This window comes from Panthera leo, chromosome F3 (assembly GCF_018350215.1).
Source record: "Panthera leo isolate Ple1 chromosome F3, P.leo_Ple1_pat1.1, whole genome shotgun sequence".
Lineage (NCBI taxonomy): Eukaryota > Metazoa > Chordata > Mammalia > Carnivora > Felidae > Panthera > Panthera leo.
In genome coordinates this window covers 40,348,906-40,361,880 of record NC_056696.1, presented here as the reverse complement: position 1 = coordinate 40,361,880, position 12,975 = coordinate 40,348,906, and the positions used below count along the sequence as shown (strand labels likewise).

Genomic DNA, 12,975 nt, shown 5'->3' with positions numbered 1-12,975 from the left:
TAAAGAACCACATAACCCCTTAGATCCTCCAGGAAGTTTCTAGACTGCAGGGAGACCTCGCTTTAAGAAAGAGAAACATTTTCAAAGCAGCTGTGTTGGGGTTACAGTAACTGTCCTGAAGAAACAAGTCTATCAGAGAAGCTGTATTTGGTGCTCTCTGAGCTGTAGTATGCAATGGACCCAGGTCACCTTGTGTGGACAAGGAGCCGGGAAGCCTCTGCCAGTGGTGGATACGGGCCTGGGGCTAGACACACTTTCAATTGTTTATCATCTGGGTGGAGGGGTGTGGGAAGAGATAGGGAAAGAAGGGATTCACAAATGATCTCATATACATAGTAGGTCACAAATAAATCACACACAGACACATACAGACACAGACACACAGACACACACACACACACACACACACACACACACACACACACACCTCCCTCTGGTGGCAAGGAGGAGAACTGCATCTCCAGCTCCATGAAATAGAACTTGAACTCCTGGGAATATGTCTGTCAGTGCCCCTTTCTTTCCTCATACAAAGAGACAGAGAACTGAAATAAATATCACAGTTGCACAAACCGTTTCATGCACTTTCTTATGACAATTTCCCTAACTTGTCATTTCAGGGACGTTTTATTGAACCACAAACCCACAAAATCCCCAGAGCTTACTAGCAATGGTCAATCCCACATTTAATAACTTGGATATTATGAACTTCTTGATTGATTGATTCCTGTCACTGGCTGTCATTTGACAAATTTAAAACCATACTTCATTTTTTTCTTGATCCTTTTTGGGTTTTTTTTTTTTAACTTATTTCATAGATAAAATAAGTGAATCAGGATAATAACAATAATAATCTAAAAACATAGAATAGTGGTTCCCAAATTTGGGGAGTTCAGGAACCCTTTACACTCTTTATTGAGAACCCTAAACAATTTCTGTTTAAGTAGGTCATAGCTATCAATATTTACCTTTCTAGAAATTAAAACTGAGACATTTAAAAAATATTGATTAATCCATTTAATAATTATAATAAGCCCACCTTACATGTTAACATAAATGAAGTATTTTAATAAATATAATGCTATAATCATATAAACAAGAATAAATATAAATAAAATAAATTATCATTATTTGTTTTCAATAGAATGTCTTATAATAAAATTCTAAAATGAAAGTACCTAATAAAAAGAGTGACATTATTATTTTACATTTTTACAAATCCTTTCAATGTTTGGCTTGACAGGAGACAGCTGCATTCTCATAGCTGCTTCTGTAGTCCATCTATTATAATATTTTGGTTGAAGCATTTACAAAATAGCCACCCCGACACAGATATGTAGTTAGAAGAGAGAGGTATTTTAATAGCCTTTTCAGAGAATTGTGGATATTCTTCTTTTTTTTTTTTTAGTGTTTATTTATTTTTGAGACACAGAGAGAGAGAGTAGCCAGGGGAGGGGCAGAGAGAGAGGGAGACACAGAACCCAAAGCAGGCTCCAGGCTCTGAGCTGTCAGCCCAGAGCCTGATGCGGGGCTCGAACCCACGAACCTTGAGATCATGACCTAAGCCGAAATGGGCTGCTCAACCAACTGAGCCACCCAGGCGCCGCAAATTGTGGATATTCTTCTTGGGCACTATATTAAAACTGACCGAAAGAGAGTTTTTTAAGGTTAGCTACCATGTGGAATTTGAAACCATATAATGAAGTTTCCATAGCCTGTTACATTGAAATCCAATGGCTTATGTCCCACTTTGAATGGATCTTTTGCCCATGCATGATTTTGTAGCACTACGTATTGGGCATTTGGAAAATATTGGAATTCTGATTTATGCAGATCTTCCAAATGTTAACACACTTCACAAATACAGTGATTTTTATTTTTTATTTTATTGTATTTTTTAAAGGTTTATTTATTTTTGAGAGACAGAGAGAGAGCATGAGCAGGGGAGGGTCAAAGAAGCGGGGTGGAGGGGGGAACAGAGGATCTGAAGCAGGCTCTGTGCTGACAGCAGCCAGCCGGATGCGGAGCTCGAACTTACGAACCATGAGATCATGACCTGAGCCGAAGTCAGACGCTTAACTGACTGAGCTACCCAGACGCCCCCTATACAATGATTTTTAAAAATCACTTTCTTTAATATCACTGCCGAGCTCACCAGAAAAATCTACCTGTTTGGGAAGCTCTCGCACTCACAAAGGCAGACGCAAATTTTGTAAGATTTGAACTTTGATCTGAAAGCTTGAATTTTATAATTGACAACAAATACACTGAGCTGTTTTCTTTGAAGCGACAGGCTCTTTTTTTTTTTTTTTTTGAGACAATATCTACCAATATTCCAGTTCAACTCACCATAGGTTTTCAGTTAGTTGTTCTCTCGAGTGAAAATGACTCGCCAGGGAAAAAGCAGTTAGCACATTCCATTCCACTTTGGCATACAGCTGATGAGCCCGCTGTATGCTCACCAGGTTTAATACAATACAATGAACACTTTCTCCTGTTTCCTCTGACTCTCCCCCCAGTGAACGTATGGTGGGGGAGAACACAATGACCACTGGTACAGTTCGGTGCCACTGCCCAATTCCTGCTTTGGCATCAGCAGTTTTCCCCACCTTTGCCTTTGCACCATTAGCACAAATGGCCAATGTGATGACAAAGGCAAGGGATGTACCCCCAAGAGTCAGCAGACCACACTTTGAGAAGCACTACCATGGTCAAGCACAGGGTGGCCTGTGATGGGGAAAGAGATGTCTTATAGGGCCCGGCATCACCTCCCCCTCTTGCTTTGACGGTGAGAATGAACTTCACTCCCACCCACACTGCTACCCCCAGTTTGGTTTCCTACCTCTGCCCCAGTGTGAAAAGGGGTGTGGGGGGCACCCATGGAAACCCAGCCTTGGGGTTTTAGAGAGGTTATTTCATCCTGGCTGGGGTCTTTTATTCTTATTTTTTTAATGTTTATTTTTGAGAGAAAGATGGAGTGTGAGCAGGGGAGGGGCAGGGAGAGAGGGAGACACAGAACTCGAAGGGGGCTCCAGGCTCTGAACTGTCAGCACAGAGCCCCACGCGGGGCTCAGACTCAGAAACCGCAAAATCATGACCTGAGCTGAAGTCAGATGCTTAACTGACTGAGCCACGCAGGCGCCCCCTGCCTGGGGTCTTAAAGGAACTTCACTGGAACCTCTGATCAGGAAAGGCCCCTTCCTGGTCAAGTCCTCCCCAAGATTCCCGCGACACAGTGATGGCGTGGGGGCAGGGCTGGAGTCTGCAGAAGGGGGTTTGGAGCCGAATGGAGAGGGGAGGGCGAAGCTGGCAGGCACCTAGGTGTTCACCAGGCATCGAGGCGGGGCCTTTGTGTTGGCGCCTCTTCCCCTGACGTTCCTGGCCCCAGCCTGGACATGGGGTGAGGAGGTGGTCATAGTTCAGGGTGACCTCTGAGAGGCTAAGTTTACCATCAACAAAGGCCCAGCTGTCCAGCTGTTGTTTCTATGTATGTCCGAGCACATTGTTGGAGGGGAGAGCAGTTTATCACCTATGTCAAGGTCAGTAAGTGGCTGTGGCTGCTTCTCCCAGGGGGAGGGTGTCCAGACACTTTGGGGTGCCAAGAACTTGAACAAGATGGCTTCCCAGCCAGCTCTTAACCTGCTCCCTTAGCCACGAGCACTCCAACCTTATTGGAGTGTTCCCAACCAGGGAACAAGCGAGGATTCTCCAGAGCCACGAAGGACTGTCTTTGGGCAGAAGGCTTCTCTCTCTGTGTTGTCCATTTGTCCATTCATTTATTCAGTGTTCATTTATTGAACACCTATTATGTGCCAGGCACTGTGCTGGGTGCTGAGGATACAAAAATGAGTAAGACATAGTATCAGCATTCAAGTTTGTCCAGAATATGTGTAATATGTGACTTCAACATCATGGGTTAGGTGCAGGGAACGAGGGACGCCCAGGGTCTATGGAGCCTGGACGAGGGCTGCTAATGCAGTTAGGGGTGGTCAGGGTAGACTGCCTGGAGGAGTCAGCGTGCTGCTGAGATTTGGAGGAGGGTAGGTGCAGTAGGTCTGGGGTGGGGTGGGAGAGAAAGGCCTTCTTTCGGAGAGGCCTCTGCTGCTCCAAGAGTTTTGACCAGCTCCGTGTGGCCGGAGCTAAGGGAGTGTGGAAGCCAGGGAAGCTTCAAGAGTGAGATCCTAGATGGCATGTAACTTGACCACAGGGTTTGCATTTCATCCTGAGGCCACTGATGGGGGAAACGGGAAGGGCCATGAGTGTTGCCTCGTTTCAGGAAGATGGTTCGGGCAGTGCGGGGAGCCCGGAGAGGCTGCCTCAAGCTGCACAAAGGCAATGGCCCAAGATGGCAGAGGCAGGTCGGAGACCCAGAGCAGCGAGCAGGACAGAACTCGGTGCTCAACCGATGGTGGAACTGGGGGGAGAAGAGGAGCAGTGGGTGACCCTGGGATTTGGGGGTGGGCTGAGTGGTGGTGGCTGTGCCATTTTCTGTGACATGAAGAACAGAAGGAGGGGTGGACGTGGGGTTCAGGTTGGGACCCGGGTGCGAGGAGGGGCTTGCAGACGGCCCAGCGAGCATGGTGAACAGGCAGTTGTGCACCCCGGTCTGATGCTGGGGTGGCCCTGGCACAAGACACAGATTTGGCACCAGGAAAGGACAGCAGGCTGAGATTCTGTCCCCACTGACTCACCGTCCCCTCTTAGCCCTAGGACTAAGTTCAGCCCTCTGACAAAGAAGAAAATAATGTCTTCTGCAGCATGGGAAGAAGGAATAGAGGGAAAGCAGTGAGAGAGGACCAGGACACAGGAAACTTGTGTCCAGGAGCCCAAGACTGGCTCTGCCAGGCCCAGGCCGTGGTGGGGGTAGGATCCGAGGCTTATTACAGTATCCCCAGTGCCTGGGACCCAAGGGCCTCCATCATGAATAGACGAATGATGAATAGATGGCAGCTGTGTGGGACCTCTAGAGTCCTCTGGGTCTGGAGCATGGTGGGGACTAGGGCAAAGGCAGGAGGCAGGGCAGGGCAATTCTGGGCCATGCCTTGTGTGAAGGGCTCTGCTGAGGGGTGGCACAGGTTGAAGTCGAGCCATTGACCCAGAGGGTTGTGTCTGCCCAGAGTGGGTGCCTTTGCTAATCCGTATAACTATAGTAGTTCTTAAATGTATGGTCTCTAGACCAGCAGTACCAGCATCACCCAAGAACTTGTTAGAAATGCTAATTTCCAGGCTCTACCCAAGACCCGCTGACTCAGAAACTCTGGGGGTGGGGCCCGGAATCTGCGTCTTACCAAGCCTGCAGGGGAATCTGATGCACTGTAAAAGTTGAAAACCATGGGGCTAGCAGAGGCCCGCTGACACCCACTTAGTCGGAGCCCCATCACCTGCCCCCGTCCCCAGACAACTTTCTCAGTGGGAAGGGAAACACCTGGAGAGAAGTGAAGCAATGCCTAGAACCAAGGCAGCTGCACTAACAGGAAGTCCTGTTCGGGAGAGGTACCTAGAACCTGGGAAGGCCTCCGGGAGGAGGTGGCTCCAAGCAGGGACTCCACCAACTGAGTGAAAGCAGAAGGGAGTAAGGTTTCTGCTTTGGAAGGCTGCGAGCCCAAAGGTGCAGAGGCGGAAACCCATGGAATGCGGGCTCGGAGGCAGGAATGGACTCACGTGGCCAGGATGGAGGTGCGGGCAAGCTGGGAATCGGGGGGCAGGACAGGCCCAGCTGGAGATGGTGCTGAGGGCTAATGGGGGGGGGGAGTGGGCAGGGGGAGGGGGAGGCAGAATTGGGCGAGAGACACAGTGAGCTGGCTTCCCGGTTCCAGCCTCGCTGACTGCTCACATGCCAGTGTGAAAAGAATTTGTTTCTCGAGTGGGGTCCACCCCTTGCTTTGCTAGCTCGCTCTCCGCCTCTGTCCCCCACTTCCCCTCCCAACCCCACAGAGTCAGCCCCAAACTCCACCTGCCTATTATGGGATTTCTGGAGCAGCAGCCCGTTTTTCAGGGACCTGTCAAGGCCAGGGCCGGCCCCAGGCTCTTGGGTGGAAGGCTTAGCTGGCAACATACCAGAGGTCTGGGGTGGGAATGGGCGTGGCTTTTTGTCCCCCTCCTCCATTGAAGCACTGGGCTGATAGGGGAACTGAGCAGAGGGGCTGAGGAGGACTCAGGGTGGCAATGCTGAGCTGGAAGAGAAGGGTGCTGAAGGGAGGACACAGTAGGTTTGGGCAGGGGTGTGGGAGGCAGTCAGAGGTGTGGGAAGGTGGTGGGGTAGGTGCAGAGCTGTGGAGGAGAGGGCGAGAGGAACACTAGTCGTTGAGCTGGAGGTCAGCCCCCTCTCTGCTCAGTGCTGGAGGCTGCTGGGCCTCTCCCAGCGAGGCCTCTCCCCAGCTTCCCGCTCGCCCAACTGTGCTGCTCCCATGCCTGGCCCCAGGCAGGCCTTCCCGGAGGGGAGGGTAGGGAAGAGCCTCCTCCTTACCGTTTCACAGCACTGGAAATAGTGGCTAATGCCATCTGTTGCTGCACAGCCAGACCGCTTACAATTAGGTAGAGAGAGAAGAGGGAATCAAAGCTTCACTTAATGGTTTTTAACGTTGCGATGAATTCTATGGGGCTTTGGGGGCCCCAAGCCTGGTTCATTCCAAATTCCTGGTAGAAGCCATCACGCTGGCTGAGTATAAGCATGGCTCCTAACTTATTAAGCACTTACCCTGCCAGATGGCAGGGTTAGGCCTGGGTAAGGAGCACAGAGAGGTCTCAGCTCTGCCTCTTCCTTGCTGTGGGACCTTGGGTGATTTGCTTAACCATTCTGAGTCCCCAGTTTCCTCATGGCTAAAACGGAGTTAATAATAGTACCTACCTCCTAATGTTACCTTGAGCCTTCAATGAGAATATACTGAGAGCTAACATTTGTGGGGCATTTGCTTTGTGCCAGACATTTGCAAAGTCCTCCAGACCCGTTACCTCATTGAGGCCTCCCAGCAACCCTCTGCGGTAGGCGCTATTATTATCCCATTTTACAGATAATGACATAGAGGCTGGGAAGGGCAAAATGGCTTAAGTCATACTAATGAGCGTTACTAGGGAGTTGTGTGTGGGTTCCCTGTACTAAGCTATGTCTCTAATGCCACAGGCCTTGATGGTGAGGTTAATGTGTGGCAGAAAATTGAGGGGTGATTACTCTTATGATTCTTTGTTCCTTCTGCTCTGGCGCCTTCTCAGCCCCCAGCCTTGCATTCTCTAAGAACTCAGCCACCGGAAACCCAGCCCTGGCTTAAGATGGGGTGGGTGGAGGAGGCGGGGAGGGGGCTAGCTGTCACCTCAGTGACGGTTGAGCAGTGTGGGGGAGGGCATGCAGGGGCAGGGCTGCCTGGAAGGCAGAGGCACTGAGCCTTGTCACTTGCTAATTTGGGCTCCTAGCTTCCCAGACAATGCCAGGGCAGTCGGGCTGACAGGTGTCGCCACTGAGGGGATGGGGCCCTGACTCCACAACTCACGGCCTTACAAGGCTTAGCTCCGCTGGCCAGACACTTCCTTCCTCGCCCTGTGTCCTCCCAAGCCCTGGGACATTGGGAGCCCATGGGACCAGAGGCTGGAATCCCCTCCTGGTCTTCTCCTGTCATCTCACCTACCCCCAACTGCTCCCTCTTCTTGGGTTGGCCCCTTTCTCCCTAGATCTGGCGAGTCCTGACTCCCATTCCCTCTCCTCCAGCAACTGTTTTCTTTTCCATTGAGCTCGGACCTCTTGGGAGATCTGAGAGGGCACGGACCACATGGGCCCAGCTTCTGGTCAAGGCTACCTCAGACTGTCCCTGAACTTTATTTATTTATTTTATTTTTTTATATTTATTTATTTCTGAGACAGAGACAGAGCATGAGCAGGGGAGGGACAGAGAGAGAGGGGGACACAGAATCAGAAGCAGGCTCCAGGCTCTGAGCTGTCAGCACAGAGCCCGACCTGGGGCTTGAACTCACAAACCCTGAGATCATGACCTGAGCCGAAGTCGGTCGCTCAACCGACTGAGCCACCCAGGCGCCCCTGTCCCTGAACTTTAAAAAGAGGCTAAGCGAAGGCCATCAGCTTCGCCCTAGGGAAGCGGAGTCCCCGTGGAAGCCAGGCTCACCCTTAGGTCACCGTGCACCGTAAAGTCAGTTTCCGAATGAGGAAGCCGAGGTTCAGAGAGGACACTGCAGCTGGGTCTGTCGCAGTGACCCTACAGGGGGTTCCAGTCTAAAAGGCCTGCAGCGGCATTATGTGAATGTCGGGGTGGGAGGGCCAAGGCTAGACTCACCGGCTCAGTATAGAAGCTGGACAAAGTACGTGAACAAGATCAGGCTGAGCATGTCACACAAAACTGGTCACAGAATGGATCACAGGAGGGCAAGGGCTACCTCTGGAGACCAAATGAGAGAACAGAGAGCAAGCAGATGAAGGTCCTGGCAGGTTAGGGCTGGGGCCTCCAGGTGCGGCCAGATGGTGGGTTCTTCAGCTCACATGGACCTCCGAGCGGCCAGGAGAAGGCCTGAAATGAAGGCCAGGCCTGGCTGTAGAAGCCACATATCTGCCCAATGTGAGTTGAGGGCACTTATGGGCCTCTGGCGAATGTTAGGGTCAAGGGTGGGGCCAGGGTTATATTAGAGGTAAAAGGAGGGATGGTGGGATGAGGACCGGGGTATACTCAAGGGGACAGACATGCTTTAAGTGCAATGTGACGGGAGCATTGGGCTGGCCATTAGGAGACCTGGCCCGCTCACCATGTGACCCCTTCTCTCTGGGCCTCTGTTTCCTCAAGGGCACAGTGATTGCACTGGACAATCTTCCTGCTCTGACATCCTGTGAACTTCTGAGCAAGTTCAGAGCTGACCTCTGGGAAGACCAGGCCTTTATGGGCTGGCCAGGAATGTGTGAGGGTCTGTTCCAGGCTGTCATGCCCAGACGACACTGGACCTGGGCTTATTCTTCTCACGGAGCCCCTCATCCCCCCAAGCCCACGGCTTTTCTGGCATGCCCCAAGCACAGCCTGAACCATGAAGTCCTGGGGGCCCAGGAAGGCATTACAGAGTGTATTAGTTTCTTATTGTTGCTATCACAAATTGCCACAGCTTTAGTGATTCAAAATAACACAAGTTTATTGTCTTATAGTTCTGGAGGGCAGAAGTTCAAAATCAGTCTCGCTGATCTAACAGAGAAGGTGTCAGCCGGCCTGCTTCCCTCTTGAGGCTTGGAGGTGAGAATCTGTTTCCTCGACTTTTCCAGCGGTTAGAGGCTGCCTGCATTCCTTGACTCATGGCCATGTCTTTCGTCTTCAAAGCCAGCAGCATAGTCTCTTCTTTTTTGATCTTTCTTCCTTCTTCAGGTGTCCTACTACTGAGCCTGATCCTAATGCCTCAGTCTAATAAGGACCCATGTGATTAGATTGGGCCCACGTGGATAATCCAGGATAATTCTCCATCTTCAACTCTTAATTTTATCAGATTTGCAAAGTACTTTTTGCCATATAAGGTGAAAGATTCACATCTTTTTCATTAGTACATGGGCAACTTTGAGGGGTCACCATTCAGCCTACCATGGGGAATTCTGCCTGGGGCTCCCGTGGGGCCAGGAGGACTGTTTCTTTCTCTGTGTTTGAGGAGGGTCCTCCCTACCAGGTGAGTGTCTGTGTCAGACATGGCCTCAGAGCTCCTGGGATGGCTGCTTCTGCTCCACAGGCAGAATGGCAGGTGGGCGACCTGGCCCCTGGGCAGATATGCACTGAGAAGGGGGTGACCGTTCATGAGGGTGACAATAAGCGAGGAGGGCAGGAGAAAGGCTGCAGAGGCACATTGGCAGGGGCAGAAGGTGGGACCCAGGGCCTATGCCATCCAGCACTGGCCCCTCAGCTGGGTGTGGGCAGCTCCTAGCCAGAGATCGCCAGCCTTGCAGGCGGGCTCTGGAGGCAGAGGCCTCCGGAGTGGTCCACACACAAAGGAAGACTGGGGCAGGTGCCAGGACAATAGAGCATAACAGTCCCATTTTTGAAGGCCACCTGTGAACACACAGCAGGAAAGAGGCCCTAGAGAAGCTGACAGGTTGGGGTGGACCTGAGGGCGGAGAGCTGGACCACATGGCGTGGAGGAATGGTGTCAAAGCATTCAGGACGCTGGGGTCCGGATGCGGTATCCCGGCCCCACTCTGTCTCACAGGGACTGAGGATGATAACACCCCAGAGTCCACGATTCATCGTGGTCCCTGAAGACCCTCTTTTGTTCTTCCATTCGTCAATCTGTTTTCTTTGTTTTTCCTTCCCAAAAAGCAGAATAATCCATGCAGATAATTCATTTTTGGGGGTGTGTCTTAAGTTCTTGTAAGAAAGTTCTTGGATAGGGGCGTGCCTGGGTAGCTCAGTCGGTTAAGCGACCAACTTCGGCTAAGGTCATGATCTCACAGTTTGTGAGTTCGATCCACACGTCGGGCTCTGTGCTGACAGTTCAGAACCTGGAGCCTGCTTCAGATTCTGTGTCTCCCTCGCTCTCTGTCCCTCCCCTGCTCACATTCTGTCTGTCTCTTTCTCAAAAATAAACATTTTTTTTTAAATGTACAAAAAAAAAAAAAAGAAAGAGAAAGTTCTTGGATAATTTACAAACATAATAAGCCAATGCAATAAACTCCAGTAGACTCATCCCAGCCTTCAAATCACTTCTCTGACCTCCAGCTGCTCCTTGGCTGATACCTGCCCTTATTTTCCATTCTAGCCCCTCCACTCAGAGTCCCATGCCCCCAACCCCTATGACTTTCTAGACCCTGTCCCTTCTCTCTTGGCAGCATTCCAGCATGGGGACTTTCCCAAATTGACCTGACCAGAGCTGAATTAGAGCAGCCTCTGTTGGGCACCAGAATGGCAATGTCCAGAGGGCGGAGCCTTTCACCCCTCTGTAGGCTCTGTGGGTGTGTCTCCTTAGGATACTCCTGTTCACCAGCTCTCTCCCCCACCAAACATGGAGCATGGTAGAGCTCCCTAACTTCCTGCCACGTGTGAGGCTCTCGCTGGCCTGCAAGAGGGGTCAGTATCCTGCTTGTCCTGTCCCGGCCTGGGATCCTAGCCCAGGAGATGACCGACAATAATAGCCACAGGATTAACATAGTAGGCATTGTCTTTCTCTGACTATAGGGTGGGTATTATGTGTTCATCAACTGTCCTAAAAATACCCAGTAAACAGGTGCAACCTCTATGGCACCAGCCCCCTGGACTCTGGAGACAGAGGGTAAGGCAGGGGAGAAGGTGAGTGAGTCTGAGTTCCAGGCATGGGTTGAGGGGAGCCATTTGGAACCCAGGAAAGCTGGATTCCTGGAAACCTGCTTGGAGAGGGGTGCAGAGCATCTGCGGACCCTCAGACTTCCATATGCTGGAAGCGCGGGCCCCGCTGCTCCTGCCACCTCAGCTCAGTCCCAGGAACGCTCATTGGATTCCGCCTGCTGCACTGTTTACGTCACCCCTTACATCACCCCCAAGCCCAGGCATCCTCCTCGGGCACGTGTACCAGAGCCACACAAGAGCCCCCAAATCCAGTCTTTAGCCCTCTTAGGCTTTTGGAGCATGGGCTCCAGAAGTGTGATCTCCACATTTCCCTGTGAGAGATGTAGGTCAGCGAGACAGTTCCCCTCCCCCACCCCTGCTCATCCCCCCCCCCCCCAGGCCTCCTGGCACCCTGCCCCCCACCAGAGCCCCTTGCTCTGCTATAGTCTCCTCGCTGCTCAGTGCCTCATCTGGTCTGGCCACTCATTCTCTCCCTTCTTTGGCTTGTGTCCCCCTAGGTGGGTGCTGGTTTTACTCAGCTGGTCACCTCTGTGTGCGCAGGATCTGGGTGCACTCCTGAGCCTGTACATGCGTGTCTTCAGCGTATGCCTGATGTGTGTGCTGCGGCGTGTGTCTGCTCTGTGAGGGGTGTGTGTGTGGTGGGAGGGGGTGGGAGGAGGGGCAGCATGTCTGTTCTATTTTTACTGGCCAGTTGCTGTCGCTCATAGTTTTCATAGCCTCCCCTCTGCTCTGCCCCTCACAGTCTGCGGTCCACAGCGAGACACGGGCCAGCCCAGCTCACAGAGACCGAACGAGGTAAGTGTCTGCAGCCCTGAACTTTGGATCGAGGTCGAGCCCAGAGAGAAAAACTGGGGCTTGAGTTTCAGGAGACACCCAGGGCCTGGGGATGGAGGGAGACATGTCTTGCTTGTGCAACTGGGTTGGCTGGTGGAACGGCCCCCAAATGTTCCCGCAGGGTTTCATCCTGTGCAATGACATCTCTCCTGTAAAACTGTGATTGGAGGTAAAATCCCCCCTGCCCATTTTAAGGCTAGAGCCAAGAGCAGAATTTCCCACAAGGTTGCTCAAGGGGCCCCAGGGCAGAGCCTAGCAGATTCTGTTTCACACCAGGCTGTCCAGCGGGCCCCAGGAGGGAGAGGGCACCGAGGGGAAGGGGGTGGCATTGGGAATCAGGGAACGGGGGTGGCAAAGCTGCATTTGGAGGTTTAGGAGGAGCCTGGTGAGCAATACAAGTAGGCAATGCCTGCAGCAGAAAAGAAAGAAGGTACTCCGGTGTGTGGAGCTCTGGGCGAGCCTGGAACACGGGACCCCAGCCTCTGCTGACTGAGGAAACCATCTTGTCTCTTTGTTCTTTGTCTTTGAGGGACGTGCTCAGTTCCCTTTGCCCACCTGTCTGTAGAGTAGGGCAAGAAGAGGTGAGGGCAGACTGCCAACACTGCTTGGCGAGGGTCCCACCCCTGTCCACTGCTCCTGGCTCTGAGGAGTGGAAGTAGTTGGGGTAGGGGGGCTCTAGAAGGGAAGGCCAATGGTGACAGCATTTGGGGTTGGGGCGTGAGAGTCTGAACGCATAACAGAGGGCTCCTTCTATTTGGATCCGTGGCTGGGGGTGGGGTGAGGGCTAAAGGCACCACCAGCCACCAGGTTTGGGAGACTGTCCCACAGCCGTCCTGAGATTAGGCTTTCCTGTTAAGAGCTC

General features: G+C 51.9%; 1 long non-coding RNA gene across 1 annotated transcript; it reads left to right on the top strand.

Moving 5' to 3' along the window:
- The first annotated feature begins 6,106 nt into the window (after nucleotides 1–6,106).
- LOC122211756 lies at nucleotides 6,107–12,076 on the top strand. Its single transcript, XR_006198813.1, has 3 exons — nucleotides 6,107–6,202; nucleotides 9,128–9,212; nucleotides 12,022–12,076. It is a non-coding gene; the product is annotated as an uncharacterized LOC122211756 (long non-coding RNA).
- Nucleotides 12,077–12,975: the final 899 nt, after the last annotated feature.